Source organism: Glycine soja, chromosome 12 (assembly GCF_004193775.1).
Source record: "Glycine soja cultivar W05 chromosome 12, ASM419377v2, whole genome shotgun sequence".
Classification (NCBI taxonomy): domain Eukaryota; kingdom Viridiplantae; phylum Streptophyta; class Magnoliopsida; order Fabales; family Fabaceae; genus Glycine; species Glycine soja.
In genome coordinates, this window is record NC_041013.1 from 35,098,758 (window position 1) to 35,116,188 (window position 17,431).

The window sequence follows — 17,431 nt, forward strand, 5'->3', positions numbered from 1 at the left end:
CTAAGCGCGAGATCAGTGCACTAAGCATAGCAGTTGTCTTCAGCTAGGCTCAAAATTTTAGTTTTATTTTTATGTCTTTGTGAAAATAACCTGTGCTAATCTCTTTTGTTTTTTCTTATATTTTACAGATGGCATCTAAGAAAAGGAAGGCTCCTTCTACACCTACCCAGGCCAGATATGACAGATCTAGGTTCATATCTCAAGAAGCTTGGGAGTGATATACAAATATTGTGGTGCCCAGGAAACTACTACCAGAGAAGAATGTGGTAGTTTATTACACCGAGTTTGACGAGTTCAAGGAGGAACTCAAGAGAAGACATTGGGATGAGAAGTTAATTGATTTTGCTAATAGTAGCATAAACATTACTATTGTGAAGGAATTTTATGCTAACCTCTATGACCCCGAGGATAAATCACCTAAGCAGGTGAGGGTGAGAGGTCACTTAGTGAAATTTGATGAAGATACTCTGAACACATTTCTGAAGACCCCAACAATTTTGGAGGAGGGGGAGAATTTGTCTACTTATTCCAGGTTTGCACTCCTGAGGCCTGATCCTCAGGAGTTGGCTGCTAAGCTTTGTATCCCAGGGAGGGGATTCGAGATAAATGTTGACGGGCAGCCGTTGAAGATACTGAGGAAGAACATGACCACCTTAGCTCAGACATGGAGTGTTCTTTCCTTCTCTAACTTGATACCTACCTCCCACACATCTAATGTGACCTTGGATAGAGCCAAGTTAATTTATGGCATCATTATGAAGATGGATATGAATTTGGGGTACCCCATCTCCCACCAAATATCTCTTATTGCACATGATACATTCATACTTGGATTCCATGCCTTGATCACAGCTCTATGCAAGGCCATAGGAGTTCAGTCAGATTCTAGATCCCTGGAGAACTTGAGCCCTGCCATTAACTTGGCATATATTAAGCAGAACTGTTGGAATCTTGATGATCCAATAGTAACATTTAGAGGGCCAAGGAAGGCCAGGGGTAAGAGATCAGAGGTCCCCACTACTCTAGTTATTCCTCCAGCATCTGCACAAATACCACTCCCAGCTCCTTTATCTGCAGGACTTTTAGATTTTTCATTTACACCATAGATGCTGCACTCCATGCTTTAGAGCTTGCACAGGGGGCAGTCCATTATCATGCAGAGCCTTCAGGGCTTGGGCTTGCCATCCATCATAAGCATGGATGAGTTTGATGCACAAATGGCCTGGTCAGGAGCCCAGCCTTCTCCTTCTGGAGGGGATGGGGCCTCTGCAGCCCAGGAGCCTGAGCCAAAGGAGCCAGCAGTAGCAGCAGCAACAGTTGAGGGGGAGGATGAGCTCACCCCTCCTGAGCCCTTTTATTTTGATGTAGGTGTACACATGGCTCAGGAGGAGGAGACTTCCACAGACCAGATCCTAGAGCCATCCCCAGCACCCATACATGATGATGCCATACCATCTGCACCAACATCTGAGTTAGAGCAGCCTATCTCTCAGGATTCACCAGCTGCTCAGGTGTTGGATCTTAATGAGCATGCACAGGAGCAACCACATGAGCAAGACATTTAAATTTGTGCATTTTGAACATGTCATACCCTAATTTCGTCCAGGGACCTTTGCTTGATGACATGCGACCTTTCTTTGGTCCTTGTGAGGTGCTTGACACCCATCATTAGGCAGTTTGTGAAATTCCAGGACATGCCGGAAAATCAAAAAAAATATTGATGCACAATCCGTAAGTTTCCGTGACACACCGGAAATCAAATGGAAGCATCGTTGCATAATTAAGTGAGGTTCCGTAACATTCCGTAAGTCAAAAAGGGGATGGTTATGTAATCTGCAAGGTTCCGTAACATTACGGAAAGAAAACAAGTATCGTTACGAAATTCGTAAGTTTCCGTAACTTTACGAAAAAAGAATCACCAAAAAAAATAGCAGGGGGGTGTACTTAGTAAAAATGGGGGTGCAAATAGCACCCAGTCCCACTTGGGCCCTCCAGAAGATTCCTCCAGAAGGCTGTTGCTTCTGGAGGAAGCAACCTGGCTCGCCTGGGCGAGCTGAGCTCGCCTGGGCGAGCTGGGCGGCAACCACCTCCCCTATTTTGCTATAAATAGGGGAGGAAGTGAAGAAGAAAAGGGTTCAGCCCCTTTGGCACTTCTCTCTCTTTCGAATTTGCTTGGAAAAATTGTTTCCGTAAAGAAAATCTAAGCCGAGGCGCTTCCGAAATGTTTCCGTAACGTCTTCCGTGAGGAATTTCGCAAAGGTTTCAACCGTTCTTCGACGTTCTTCATCCGTTCTTCATCGTTCTTCGATCTTCAACGGGTAAGTACCTCGAACCAAGCTTTTCGATTCATTCTATGCACCCGTAGTGGTCCACATTGTGTTTTGTGCATTTTTATTCTCGTTTTGTTTACTTTTTATACCCCCTCTTGACGTGCTTAAGCCATTTTACTTAAGTCATTTCTCGCTTAACTTAAAAATAAAATAAATTTCCACCGAACGTTTGAATTGTATTATCCGTTAACTTCGGTTAAAATAAATTCCGAACGTTCGGTCGTGCCGTAACCACGTTGGAAATCAAAAAAGAGGTAAAAATAATATAATAATCAAAAAACATCTTTTAGTAAAATAAAGCGGAAAATCAATCGGACGTTTTCTCTTTGGGATTTCTCATTCTTAATCGAATTGATTAATAACTAAAGTGAAACTAAGGCTAAAATCAACTCGCCTAGTCAAGCTCGTCCACAAAAATAGGCTTTTGAAGTTTGTCATTTCAATTTCTCACTAAGTAAAATGGATCATTTTTAAGGTCCAACGCCTTAAAATGATCACCACTTAAGTAAAAAAGAATCACTTGATAAGCAAGAACTACGTAGGTCTGATTTCCTCATCACAATTGAGGATACGTAGGAGCAAAAGCCCCGCTTTTGTCGACCACCCCAAGAGATCGTTAATGGTCCAATGCCTTAACGTTTCTCTCCTTTCAAAAACAAGAGATCGTTAATGGTCCAACGCCTTAACGTTTCTCCCCTTTCAAAATCAAAAGACCGTTTAATGGTTCAACACCTTAAATGACCTTTTGTTCAATAAAAAACATATTTTGCAAAAAAGACAAAAACAACTTAACCAAACACTTTGTTCCGAAAGAACTACGTAGGTCTGATTTCCTCATCACAAATTGAGGAATACGTAGGAGCAAAGGGAAACACCCTTGTCGACCACAAAAAAGAAAAAATATAAAAAGGGTATAAAGGATATAAGAACATAAAAGGGAACATAAAAATCAAAGTCATGTTTGCACATTCGATTAAAGGCTGTCGTCCCTTGGGACGGGCGTGTGGGGTGCTAATACCTTCCCCGTGCGTAAATACAACTCCCGAACCTTTCAACTTAAAAGTTCGTAGATCGCGTCTTTTCCGGTTTTTCCGACGTTTTCCTCAAATAAACGTTGGTGGCGACTCCGCGCGTATTCCTTTCGTGGAACACGCATCCCGCGAGTCTCGCGTCGCCCTCCCGCCGAAGGGTAGGTTGCGACAGTTGGCGACTCCACTGGGGACTGTTTTTTAGAGAGTTAGGCCATTTAATCTTGTGCAATGTTTTATCATGACTTTCTCCTTTGTTGGTTTCCCTTTATTTGTTTTATGTTCTTGTGTATATAAACTATTTGTTGCTTTTAGTGTGTTTTAGAATGTATGCATGAGGTAAATATTTATTCATTTGATGCACACAAACACTAACACTATTTGCACACACTGTGAGTGAAAAAGGGCCCTATACCCGGGTTCATGGGAACATAAGGAGTGGAGGTGAATCTGTGATCATGCTAGGTCTCCGACTTGCTTGATTACAGTGAACCCTCATCTAGAGCTTTTCTCTTTGAAAACTTATTGTTGCTAGTAGTCCCTACTGCTGCAATATGTTCTTCGAAGGGGATGATACCTCTAGAAACCATCAAGAGAGATATGACTACCTTGGGGATTATTGCTAAAAGCCTAGTTAGTTCTCTCCCTTATAGGTCCCTTAAATAGGGGCACGGAGCAAACACGCTGCGTGCCATTTTTCACACTGCCATGCATAAGTATCATATACCCGTCTGCTTATGTTCAGTGAATATTATCATACTATGTACATCCCCGTATTGTACCTTTCGCATGTGCATCATGTGTGGGTTCCGTCTTAATCCCCTCTCTTGGGCAAACCAACGGAGGGTCCGTGTCACCTTCTTAAATACATACGTTGGGCACTTTGCTACCCCAAGACGTTGTATCTAAGAAGGAGACAATTTCCCGAGCTCCCGTATTCATAAATTGCATCCGTGTCATATGCATTCCTTCATGCATTCATCCATTCCACCCATGATAGATGTCGGAGTTTTGATTCGCACTAGATTTTATTTCACTTTAGTAAAATATGGGATCAAGTCAAAAGCCTTCGCTTAAAAAGAGGTTCTATCAAGTCAAAATCAAGAGCTTAGAGGTCACCAGTTTACGAAAGTTGGGGCAATTAATGGGTCAACTTCAACGGCAAGCCTTCCGCAAAGCCTATGGTAAGATTTGGGACCTAGCTAGGGTAGAAGTCTCCATGGAACCGATTGCATCCCTTTCCCAGTATTATGACCAGCCCCTAAGGTGCTTCACATTTGAGGACTTCCAGCTAGTGCCGACTGTGAAAGAGTTTGAAGAAATCCTGGGATGCCCAATGGGAGGAAGGAAGCCATATCTTTTCTCTAGGTTCTATCCTTCCACGACAAGAGTTGCCAAGGTAGTGAAAATCTCAGCACAAGAGTTGGACCGGGTAAAGCAAAACAGGAATGGGGTAGTCGGAGTACCAAGGAAGTGTTTGGAGGAAAGGGCAAAGGCCTTGGCAAATCAAGGCGAATGGGCTTTCTTTTATTGACATCTTGGCGCTTTTGATCTTTGGAGTTGTCCTCTTTCCGAATATGGAAGGGTTAGTGGACCTAGCAGCGATTGACGCTTTCCTCGCCTTTCATCATGGCAAGGAAAGCCCGATCTTCGCCATTTTGGCCATGTATGACACGTTCGACCGGGGATGTGAAAAGAGCGGCGCAAGAATTGTTTGTTGTGCACCAACTCTTGGCTAGCAGGGGGGCGTCTGTTAATTGGTTCCCTCGCTAGAAGGAAGGAAGAATCAGGATTCTATCTTCATGCGAAGGATGTCCAAATGTTCTCTTGATGGGAACAAGGGGTTGTATTAATTATAATCCCATCCTCACCATAAGACAGCTTGGCTACCCCATGAGAGAAGTGCCATCAGACGAAAGCATCACGCCTTTCATCGCATGGGGTTTCAGTGACCACAAACGCGAGGGTACTCCAAGGAGTTCGCAAGGCATGGGATGCGGCGTGAAGAAAGGACAGAGAGCTTAGGGGAAGCAGTAATGGGATCATCGGCGGCTATCATAAGTGGCTGAGAGTCCGAACACAAGGATTGGATTGGCTCCCAAATCTAAAGACTGTGAGGGACGATGAGGTTAAAGCTTCAGAAGAAAGTGATGAGGTACAAGCTCTAAAGTCAGAGCTTGAAAGAGCCCGAGTAGTCGAAGAGAAGTTCAAGTCCATAGCCATCAAAGTCTGAAAAGAGTATGATGAACTAAGGGACGTCAATATGGCCACCGCTGAAGCCTTGGAACGAGAAACCAAGAAGGCCCGAAAGGAAGAACACGTGCAAGCAAAGTTTTGAGGGGCTTTATAGGGCAGCAATAGTAAGCTCAAGCTCCGAAGAGGTGAAAGGAATCATCACGGGTCAAAGGCATGATCTTGAAGGACGAGCTAAAGGCTTACCTTAGGTCGAAAAGAAATTTGTCCCAACAGTTAAGCGAGACTGAAGGGAATATGTGGGCCGTCATCGATGAGTGCAAAGAGAAGCTAAATCTAGCGGCGACTCACGAGCAAAGGCTAGAGGATGAGTACGCCAAGATATCAGCAGAAAGCGAAGCAAGGGAGAGGGTAATTGATTCATGGCACCAAGAGGCAACAATGTGGACGGACCGATTTGCTCTTACTTTGAACAGGAGTCAAGAACTTCCCCCATTGCTAGCCAAGGCCAAAGCAGTGGCGGACACCTACTCCGCCCCCGAGGAGATCCACGGACTTCTCAGCTATTGTTAGCATATGATAGACTTAATGGACCATATGATTAGAAACCGCTAGGAAGTTTGTATTGTCGCTCAGATCTTGACTAGTTATAACTTTTTGAAAAAAAAAATGAGTTTATCCCACGTTTTTACTCCAAAAATCAGTGCGAATCAAGTCACTCCCACATTTTATCTCTAGCATGCATTGTATGTTGGTCTCGTCCTTTGTCACGGGAAGCCGGAAGGTCCATATCACCTTCTTAATTGTACACATGGGGCACTGCGCCCCCAAATGCGCAAGTAAGAAGAGATAATTTTCCGGGCTCTCGTGTCCGTAAAATGCATTCATATCATGCATCGCATAAGCATCTCTTCATAACATCATAATGGACATATCCTGCATTTGTCCGTTATCATATTCCAGCCTCACATTTTGCATGAGTCATGGCATCATCATGCATATGCGTTCAACAAACTTTTTGATCTGCAAAATTACATACCATTTGTTTTCATGTTTGCTCATCCTTGTGTTTTCCTCTACAAAACAAAAACAAAAAAGGGGGAAGCGTGAAACTTCACACTACATTCTTAGTTTCATGTGTTAGGCACCACGAGCCAACCATGTTGGGATCAAAAACCCGCTTCACTTAAAAACAAAATAATTGAACATGGTACCTAATGCATGGTTAACTAGGAAATGGTGTTTCTTCGGGCATCTCAATTTCATAATTACATTTTCCATGCATAGCTTAAAGTATGCCCGAGTCATTCATCCCTATGAGATGTTGTTGAAGTATTGGCGATCAGAATTGCCATTCCTTGGATTATAGGGTTGAACCAAGCTCATGCTTTTACAAAAAGGTTCATCAAGTCAAGTTGAAATATGGAAGTAACCGTCTTGCAAAATTGGGGCAAAAGATGAATCGAGTCACATCACTGCTTCGTCTACTGCCAAACATATTTAGGATTATTGATGTCCTTGTTACTTCCAGTTTCACCTTGACAAAGATGTCATGGACCATGTTGAAAATCTAAATTGATTCAACCCCATATCTTGCGTAAAAATTTGCAATACTTCAACTGTACATCATTCGCATGCATCCATGCTTTTCATTGGTTGCATTACGACGCCCTTACCGAACTCGTGCTAGAGCTAGAGTAATGGGTGAAGTAGAGGAGATACAAGAGAAGATGAAGGCTGACATGGAGGCCATTAAAGAGAAAATGGCCATAATGATGGAGGCCATGATGAGCGTGAAGAAGATAATGGAAGCCAATGCGGTTGCAATTGCCGCTACCAGCGTTGTTGCTAAGGTGAACCCGACGTCCCCATCCAGCCTCAAGCAAATGAATCATCCAACCTCAAATATGGTAGGCAAAGATTTGGGAAGTACGGATGACCCCATGATGTGCAAATTCAAAACAAGCACGCCTTCCCGCCATATGGCTTGCCTCCCAAACTATACACCACCCAATGTGGCATACACTCTCAATGAAAATCTCAATAACTCCACTCCGATACTCATTGAGAACCAATAACCTCAATCTGATCAGGCACATATCTCTCAAACCATGGGGGAGACAAATGAAATTCCCCACCACAATCTAGCTGACTTTGAGCCTTGGCTCGGATATGCCACTGAAGGGCAAGCAGTTGGTGGTATACCCTTTCAAAACACTTTGGAGAGCCCTCAGTTTCGCCCACAACCACAACCATTGCATTTTGCGGTGGGAAGAGCCCCTCCTGCTATGGCCGAAAAGGGAAAGGCGGATCATCTAGAGGAAAGGCTCAGGGCCATTGAAGGAGGTGAAGATTATGCCTTTGCTAACCTAGAAGAGTTGTTCCTAATACCCAAACATGGTCATTCCCAAGTTCAAGGTGCCGGACTTTGGCAAGTACAAGGGGACTACTCGCTCCAAAAACCATCTAAAGATGTACTGTCGGAAGATGGGGGCATACACAAAAGATGAGAAACTGCTGATACATTTTTCCTGAGAAAGTCTTACTAGGACAACTGTCGCCTGGTATACTAACTTAGGAACCTTCTTGAGTCCATTCTTGGAAGGACCTAATGGTTGCCTTCATTAGGCAGTGTCAGTACAATTCTGATATGGCTCCGGATAGGATGCAACTACAAAAAGTGTGCAAAACGGGGGCATGAATCTTTCAAAGAATACGCCCAAAGATGGAGAGACTTGGCAACTCAAGTAGCACCCCCAAAAACAGAGAAAGAGATTATCACAATGATAGTAGACACGTGACCGGTGTTCTACTATGAAAAAAATGGTGGGTTACACACCTTCAAGTTTTACAGATTTGGTCTTCGCCAGCAAAAAGATCGAAGTGGATCTGAAAAGAGGCAAATTTGATCGTCCTACTAGGACGACTGAGAAAATTGGGGCAAATGAAGAGGGTGAGAAAGAGGGAGAAACCCATGCTGTGACTGCCATTCCTATACGGCCAAGTTTCCCACCAACCCAACAATGTCATTACTCAGCCAATAACAAACCTCCTCCTTACCCACCACCCAGTTATCCACAAAGGCCATCCCTAAATCAACCACAAAGTCTGTCTACCGCACTTCCAATGACGAAGACCACTTTTAGCACAAACAAAAAAAAACACCAACAAAAAGGAATTTTGCAGCAAAAAGCCTGTAGGGTTCACCCCAAATTCCGTTGTCATATGCTAAACTTGATCCCATATCTACTTGATAATTCAATGGTAGCCATAACCCTAGCCAAGGTTCATCAACCTCCATTTCTCCAAGAATACGACTCGAACGCAACGTGTGCTTGTCACGGAGAAGCCCCGGGGCGTTCCATTGAGCATTGTAGGGCTCTGAAGCGTAAGGTGCAAGGTCTAATTGATACGGGCTGGCTGAAATTTGAGGAGAATCGCTTGTTGAATCCTAACATTAACAAGCAACACCATACATGGGGCAATTCTAGAAGCTGTTGTTATGACTCATCAGGATTTTTAAGTTTATGCCATAAACCACAGTTACAATGTTAAATGATATAGATAAAATGGACATCCTCTCACGAACACATCTTTGCTTATTCAACTTCCACCGGAATGTGAGTGTAAGCCATTGGTCTGTTTGCTCAAGCAACATGCGCTCCTGAGTGTTGACTTCCAAGACCGTTCAATCAGAGATTACTCATCTTGCACGTTGGTGGGGGTGCCGTAAAACAACGAGCAAAGTTCAAAACAAATAAGTTTCAAAATAAAAAGGCATTTGATTGACTGTGTTTTCAAGTAAAAATATAGACATTCATGTGACCTCATTTTGTCTTTTTAGAGAGAAGTGAGTTATCAAGAATAGGATGTTGGACAAATGGCCTCAGTTACCTTGAGAAGAAGAGGGGATTGAATTAAGATACGAATATTATTCCCCAATTAAACTTTCACTCTCTCTTTTCGGATTAACAATGCACATAGGGACAACCCTTCCCTTGTGTTCAAGAATCCTCTACTACAAGAGACCCACGGTCTCTTAATCCCTTTTCAGAAATAAGAAGAAGAAATCTCTCTTAAAAGGGATAGATTGTACAATGAAGACCAATCAAAATTCATTATTGAATATGGAAGTGGTTGACCAAGGAATCTTTTTGAGAGGATAAGACATTTCAGTTCAGAAAAACTCTTGATCTTTCGAGAGGATAAAACTGTTTGGGCAATGAAAACTCTCTTTAAAACATTTGAATGACCGTTCATAAAACATTTGAATAGATATGTCTCTTGGAAATTATTTTCTGAAAATCCCCTCTGGTAATCAATTACAAGACTTACGTAATCGATTACAGGTTTTAAAAATTTGAATAAAAACATTTTTAACTACTGGTAATCGATTACCAGAGAGCAAATCTCAAATTGAAATGATAGAATTCTTTGGTCAAACCTTTGTTTGTTTCAATTTGGAAACTTCTTCCTAAAGATTCTAAAGAGATCAAACTTGATCATATATCTTGATTTTCTTAGATAAGACTTAGAAGAGCTTGATCCTTTAGCATCATCAAGACATCAAAACATCTTGCTTCTACATAGGAGTCATTTGACTTAATCCATCAACTGAAAGATCCTTCAATTATTTCTCGTCCTTGGAAAATTCTTTTTTGCAAGAATCAACTGCTTCTTTCATTCTTCCTCACTACGAGGTCGTGAAAACAAGACAACAATTGGTACCTCTAAGCCCTACACTGGGGCAACGAAAGGCACCATGCAAAAACTTCAAGCGAACCTAGGGGCAGATTAGAAGTTCTCACCCAATAGGTTCCCTCCTACAAGGTCATGACGAAAGGCAACGATTGATACCTCAAAGCCTTACACTGGGGCAATGAGGGGCACCGTGCATGAGCCTCAAGTGAACATAGGGGTCGATCAAAAGTTCTCACCCATCGATGTTTTTAACAAAAAAAAAGGGGGGACAAACCCTAGGATTTCAATGGATTGATCAAACATCAAACGACTCCATTGCCGTCACTCCAAAATGGTCAAGTGACTAAATCAAACAGAACACACACTCTGAGGAAGTTCCCGGAGAGATTTGCAAAAAAGGATAGGATGAGGTTGCATGAATTATCACCTCTTTCAAAAGGACAGTCAATCTGTGTTTTCCAAAAAAATTAAATCAAAATCAAAATCACAAAATAGGGAAAGAATGTCATGAACATTGTACAACTTTCCATTACATTGCATTGTTTCATATGAAGTCCGCATTTACCAAGTTTCACGACAAAGGTTGCATGCATCTGCATCCCTAAAAATCATGTTAACTGCATAGATTTCCTACATCTAATGTCCAAATCTTGTGGATTTGGGATGACCAGCCCTCTCGATGAGTCGATCTCTTGCTTTCTCATAAGGGTGGACCCTTGGGTACTTGTACCTATCACCTTGAGAGGACTACGTGTCCTCGCCATCAGAGGACTGCAGTCCTCAACTTGAGAGGACTACATGTCCTCGCCATCAGAGGACCTCATGTCCTCGCCTTGAGAGGGCTGCACGCCCTCACCTCTAGAGGACTACATGTCCTCGCCTTGAGAGGGCTACACGCCCTCACCTTGGGTACTAGTTACCCTCACCGTTGAGAGGACTACACGTCCTCGCCTTGAGAGGACTACACGTCCTCACCATCAGAGGGCTGCACGCCCTCACCATCAGAGGACTACATGTCCTCGCCTTGAGAGGGCTACACGTCCTCACCTTGGGTACTAGTTACCCTCACCATCAGAGGACTACATGTCCTCGCCTTGAGAGGGCTACACGTCCTCACCTTGGGTACTAGTTACCCTCACCATCAGAGGGCTGCACGCCCTCACCATCAGAGGACTACACGTCCTCGCCTTGAGAGGGCTACACGCCCTCATCTTGGGTACTAGTTACCCTCACCGTTGAGAGGACTACACGTCCTCACCATCAGAGGGCTGCACGCCCTCACCATCAGAGGACTACACGTCCTCGCCTTGAGAGGGCTACACGCCCTCACCTTGGGTACTAGTTACCCTCACCGTTGAGAGGACTACACGTCCTCGCCTTGAGAGGACTACACGTCCTCACCATCAGAGGGCTGCACGCCCTCACCTTTAGAGGACTACATGTCCTCGCCTTGAGAGGGCTACACGCCCTCACCTTGGGTACTAGTTACCCTCACCGTTGAGAGGACTACACGTCCTCGCCTTGAGAGGACTACACGTCCTCACCATCAGAGGGCTGCACGCCCTCACCTTTAGAGGACTACATGTCCTCGCCTTGAGAGGGCTACACGCCCTCACCTTGGGTACTAGTTACCCTCACCGTTGAGAGGACTACACGTCCTCGCCTTGAGAGGACTACACGTCCTCGCCTTGAGAGGACTACACGTCCTCACCATCAGAGGGTTGCACGCCCTCACCTCCAGAGGACTACATGTCCTCGCCTTGAGAGGGCTACACGTCCTCACCTTGGGTACTAGTTACCCTCACCGTCAGAGGGCTACACGCCCTCACCTTGAAAGGACTACACGTCCTCGCCAGCAGAGGGCTGCACGCCCTCATCTCCAGAGGACTGCACCTCCTCGCCTTGAGAGGGCTGCACGCCCTTACCTTTAGAGGGCAACGTGTCCTCATTTTCAGTGTGCTCGACATCCACACCTTAAAAGAATTTAAGGTCCTCTGCCCTTAAATGCTTAACCAAGACTTGCACTTCCGGTTAAGGGGCCAGTAGTTTCCTTTTAACGGTTCCTGGGCCACCCTCTGATATTGGAGGAGGGCCAACTGTGCGAGCACAACTAGAGAGGGAGGCTATCACACAGCTACTATGCATACCGGGGCAAGATTTCACCCGTGCCGCTGCAAAGAGACGAGTGCGGATCATGCGCACAAACATGACCACTCTTACACAGATATAGATGACATTGCTACTTAGCAACATTCTGCCCAGCGACCGCAATGCCAATCTCCCCCTGCAAAAGTATCAGTTGGTCTGTGTCGTCCCGACATGGGTAAGTATGCATATGGTTCAACTGATTTCTGATACCATCTATTGTTTGTAGGGATCACACTCACAAAGACACCCAGTGGACCTGAAGAAGTCCAACAGGGCCCTGGGGTTTCCAGCTCTGGTTACGGGCCTCTGTCGGCCCTACAGGGCGCCCGTTCCCCCCAGCAAGTTCATGTCGTCGTGGCATAGGTAAGTATGCACCTCCCCCAACTGATTTCTGATGTCATCTATTATTTGCAGGGATTGTGCCCGCAAGACACCTAGTGGACCCGAAGAAGGCCAACAGGGTCTTGGAGTTGCCAGCTCTAAATACGGGTCTCTGTCAATTCTAGGGAGTGCCTGTCGCCCCCAGCAAGGTCATCAGGTCCCCCCTACCAATCGAGCTTTCATCAAGAAGTTCTGCGTCTCCAGGCAGGCGCAGGGCGAAACACCACAGCAGCCTGGGGATGGCCGGCAGCGGGCAACAGACGCACCGCCATCACCTCTAGAGTTCACCTCTGCTCATCCACAAAAAGGTTTGAGTATAGCCTACACCACATGGCCGACCAATAGGCGACCAAGTCCAAAGCCAAAGGTAAGCAAAGTACTAGGTCAGTGACCGACAAGTCATAAGGCGTCCAGCTCAAGACGTTAAAGAAGCGCTACTAGGAGGCAACCTAGTACCTTTTAAATTTCTGCCTGCTATTTGATCATTTTTTTTTAGTAGGACGCACCTAGTTGCTCATGATCCTGGGAATTTAAATAAAACAAGCGCAAGCTCGGAAGGTAGTCATACCTTACAAAACATATATATGTATGTTTAGGTAGTGAAAATACCTTAGATATGCATGTATGTAAACAAAAAAACACTTCACAAAATATATATATGTATGTTTAGGTAGAAAAATACCTTAGATATGCATGTATGTAAACAAAAAACACTTCACAAAATATATATATGTATGTTTAGGTAGAAAGATACCTTAGATATGCATGTATGTAAACAAAAAATACTTCACAAAATATATATGTATGTTTAGGTAGAAAGATACCTTGGATATGCATGTATATAGCAAAAATACCTTACAAAACATATATATGTATGTTTAGGTAGCAAGATACCTTGGATATGCATGTATATAGCAAAATACCTCATGAAAAAAAAAGAGAAGAAAAAAAAACAAACAAGAAAAAGAAATAAACAAATAAAAAAAAAAGAAAAAAAAGAGAGAAAAAAGAAAAATAAGTTGTTTAGCTGAAAAATCGATATGCTTTTGAAAAGAGATGACTTCCAACTTTTCTTTGAAAAAATTCACTGATCATAACTAGTTTTTGAAAAAATGTGTATACACCTGAAAGGTGCTGTGAAAATTTTCTCGGACGCCCGAAATGGACTTGGATGAATGCACAAATGGATAAAAGAACATATTTTGGAAACATTGGGTTGACTAAAATAGAGGAAATGAATCCTGAGCCCTAACATCACATGACCATAAAAATTTGACACTTGAGTGTCCGCATAGGTGCATGCATGACCAGTTTTGCATGAAGTTTCCAAATCATCATTTTTGCATTTGTGTCATGGAAATAATGTGGGGCATCCCTTTTATCCTTGAACCAAACCAAACCCCGACATGTATCATGTGTAGCCATTCTACAAACCTTGAGCCAAAATCCTGACTCACCATAAACCTTGACCTAGGGTGAGAATGTCAATCCTTACCCTCGGAAGCAAAAAAGAAAAGAAGGAAAATTTCCAATCAAAGAGAAAGCAAAAAAAGAAAAGAAAGGAAATTCCCAATCAAAGAGTGGGAGAAAGCAAAAAGAAAAGAAAGAAAATTCCCAATCAAAGAATAGGAGAAAGTAAAAAAAAAAGAAGAAGAAGAAGAAGAAGGAAAGAAAGCCCCTGATCGGGGATCGAAGGAAAAACAGAAGAAATATGCAGAGAGGTCTTTGGACCGGACAATATCTGAACAATACAGAATTGTCACCAAATGAACGAAAAAAGAAGGAAAGGGAACCACGACCTAAAATAGTCTTCTCCCTTTGATTACCAACCAAAATCCCGTGCGCTAGCGACTTTTTTTTCTCGCCCCGCACTAAACAAAAAAAAAACAGAAAAAGAAAAAGCCAGAAAAATCAAAAGCCAAAAACACACAAAAGCCGAAAAACCCACCAAAAGAACCCATTCCCAAGGGAAGCCCTATTGATCCATGATCACGCATGTAATTTTTGATTTGATAGGAAATAATTTGCAAAGTAAAGTCATGACATATCTATGGTTCGGAATTAGGATGAAACACTTACCTGTGCGAGATTGATACACTTTGAGTGATTTTCTTCTATTTTTGTCGAACCCAGTGTTTCCTCTAAATGGTCATTTAGAAACGAAATGCTAACATCCAAAATCTCATTTATGGTTATGAGAAAATTTCATCAGCATACTCTCCTTCCCCGGTAGACGCATTGTTTTTCACTCAAAAAGGCATATGCTGCTCTAATCAGTTGGAATATTTGTCTCTTTGCTAAAGCATGTTTGCATTTTAGTGGAGAAAACACCGAGACTTTTTCAAGTCTCACAAGTTATCCAGAACTACGTAGGTCTGAGTTCCTCATTGGAGGATACGTAGGAGCAAAAGCCTCGCTTTTGTCGACCACACTGCTTTCTGTTACCATGACCCAAGAGCTGGTAGCCTGCGGAGACACCTTACGGTTATCCGCACCTCGAGTGTGATTGATAAGCGGAGGCCAATATGGTCATCTGCACCCTTTCCGAAGATGTAGGCATCTTCTGGTGGAGACTTTTTCAAGTCTCACAAGTTATCCAGAACTACGTAGGTCTGAGTTCCTCATTGGAGGATACGTAGGAGCAAGAGCCTTGCTTTTGTCGGCCGCCCCATAATCTTTGTCATACTGACCCTGAGGTCATGTGACGTGCACCCTTGTATCATCCAGAGGCGGCGGGCCCGATGATACGCGGAGATACCTTACGATTATCCGCACCCTTTTGTCATCCAGAGGCGGCGGGCCCGATGACAAGCAGAGACCAAGTTTGGTCATTCTGCACCCTTGTATCATCTAGAGGCGGCGGGCCCGATGATACGCGGAGATACCTTACGGTTATCCGCACCCTTTTGTCATCCAGAGGCGGCGGGCCTGATGACAAGCAGAGACCAAGTTTGGTCATTCTGCACCCTTGTATCATCCAGAGGCGGCGGGCCCGATGATACGCGGAGATACCTTACAGTTATCCGCACCCATTTTGTCATCCAGAGGCGGCGGGCCCGATGACAAGCAGAGACCAAGTTTGGTCATTCTGCACCCTTGTATCATCCAGAGGCGGCGGGCCCGATGATACGCGGAGATACCTTACGGTTATCCGCACCCTTTTGTCATCCAGAGGCGGCGGGCCCGATGACAAGCAGAGACCAAGTTTGGTCATTCTGCACCCTTGTATCATCCAGAGGCGGCGGGCCCGATGATACGCGGAGATACCTTACGGTTATCCGCACCCTTTTGTCATCCAGAGGCGGCGGGCCCGATGACAAGCAGAGACCAAGTTTGGTCATTCTGCACCCTTGTATCATCCAGAGGCGGCGGGCCCGATGATACGCGGAGATACCTTACAGTTATCCGCACCCATTTTGTCATCCAGAGGCGGCGGGCCCGATGACAAGCAAAGACCAAGTTTGGTCATTCTGCACCCTTGTATCATCCAGAGGCGGCGGGCCCGATGATACGCGGAGATACCTTACGGTTATCCGCACCCTTTTGTCATCCAGAGGCGGCGGGCCCGATGACAAGCAGAGACCAAGTTTGGTCATTCTGCACCCTTGTATCATCCAGAGGCGGCGGGCCCGATGATACGCGGAGATACCCGAGTGGTTATCCGTATAAACATTCTTTTGCTATCTGTAAGACAGAACGCTTGATAGCATGCAGAGACTGACATAGTCTTCTGCACCTTTTGTTCCTCCGGGAACAACAAGTCATTTACACGCGGAAATTTCATGGTCACCCGCGACTCTCGTCAACCGAGAGGAGCGAAATTAGTGTCATACACTGATTTTCGTCCGGGGACCTTTGCTTGATGACATGCGACCATTCTTTGGTCCTTGTGAGGTGCTTGGCACCCATCATTAGGCAATTTGTGATATTCTGGGAACAACAAGTCATTTGCATGTGGAGATTTTATGGTCACCCGCGACTCTCGTCAAATCGAGAGGAACGAAATTAGTGTCTTATCTTTACTTTCCTTTTATCTCCAATAAAAGACAAGTAAAGAGGGGCAACTGTCATACCCTAATTTCGTCCGGGGACCTTTGCTTGATGACATGCGACCTTTCTTTGGTCCTTGTGAGGTGCTTGACACCCATCATTAGGCAGTTTGTTGTTAGTGCTTAGCTCTACTGAGTTTTAAAATATTGGCTAAGATTTTGTTAAAACATAAGCACTTAGACAATGAAGGAAAGCTGGAGTTGCTGCACATGATGTCCAACGTTATGTCAAAGAATAAGATCGGGCTGCACAATGCACAAGGCAAGATGAAATGTCAAATGAAGAATTGAAACTGCAGGATTCACGATGTCGGATACAATGTCCAGGACATCCTGCCCGAAAATACTGGAGTTGCTAAAAGCATTGAAGCTGCAGGATCCACGATGTCGGATACAATGTCCAGGACATCCTGCCCGAAAATACTGGAGTTGCTAAAAGCATTGAAGCTGCAGGATCCACGATGTCGGATACAATGTCCAGGACATCCTGCCCGAAAATACTGGACATATAAATCTGTTATATCTTTAACAGATTATTGTGCAGTTAGCAAGAGATAAGATGATCTATCTTTAGGAACGAATTAAAAGAAAATTAAAGTTC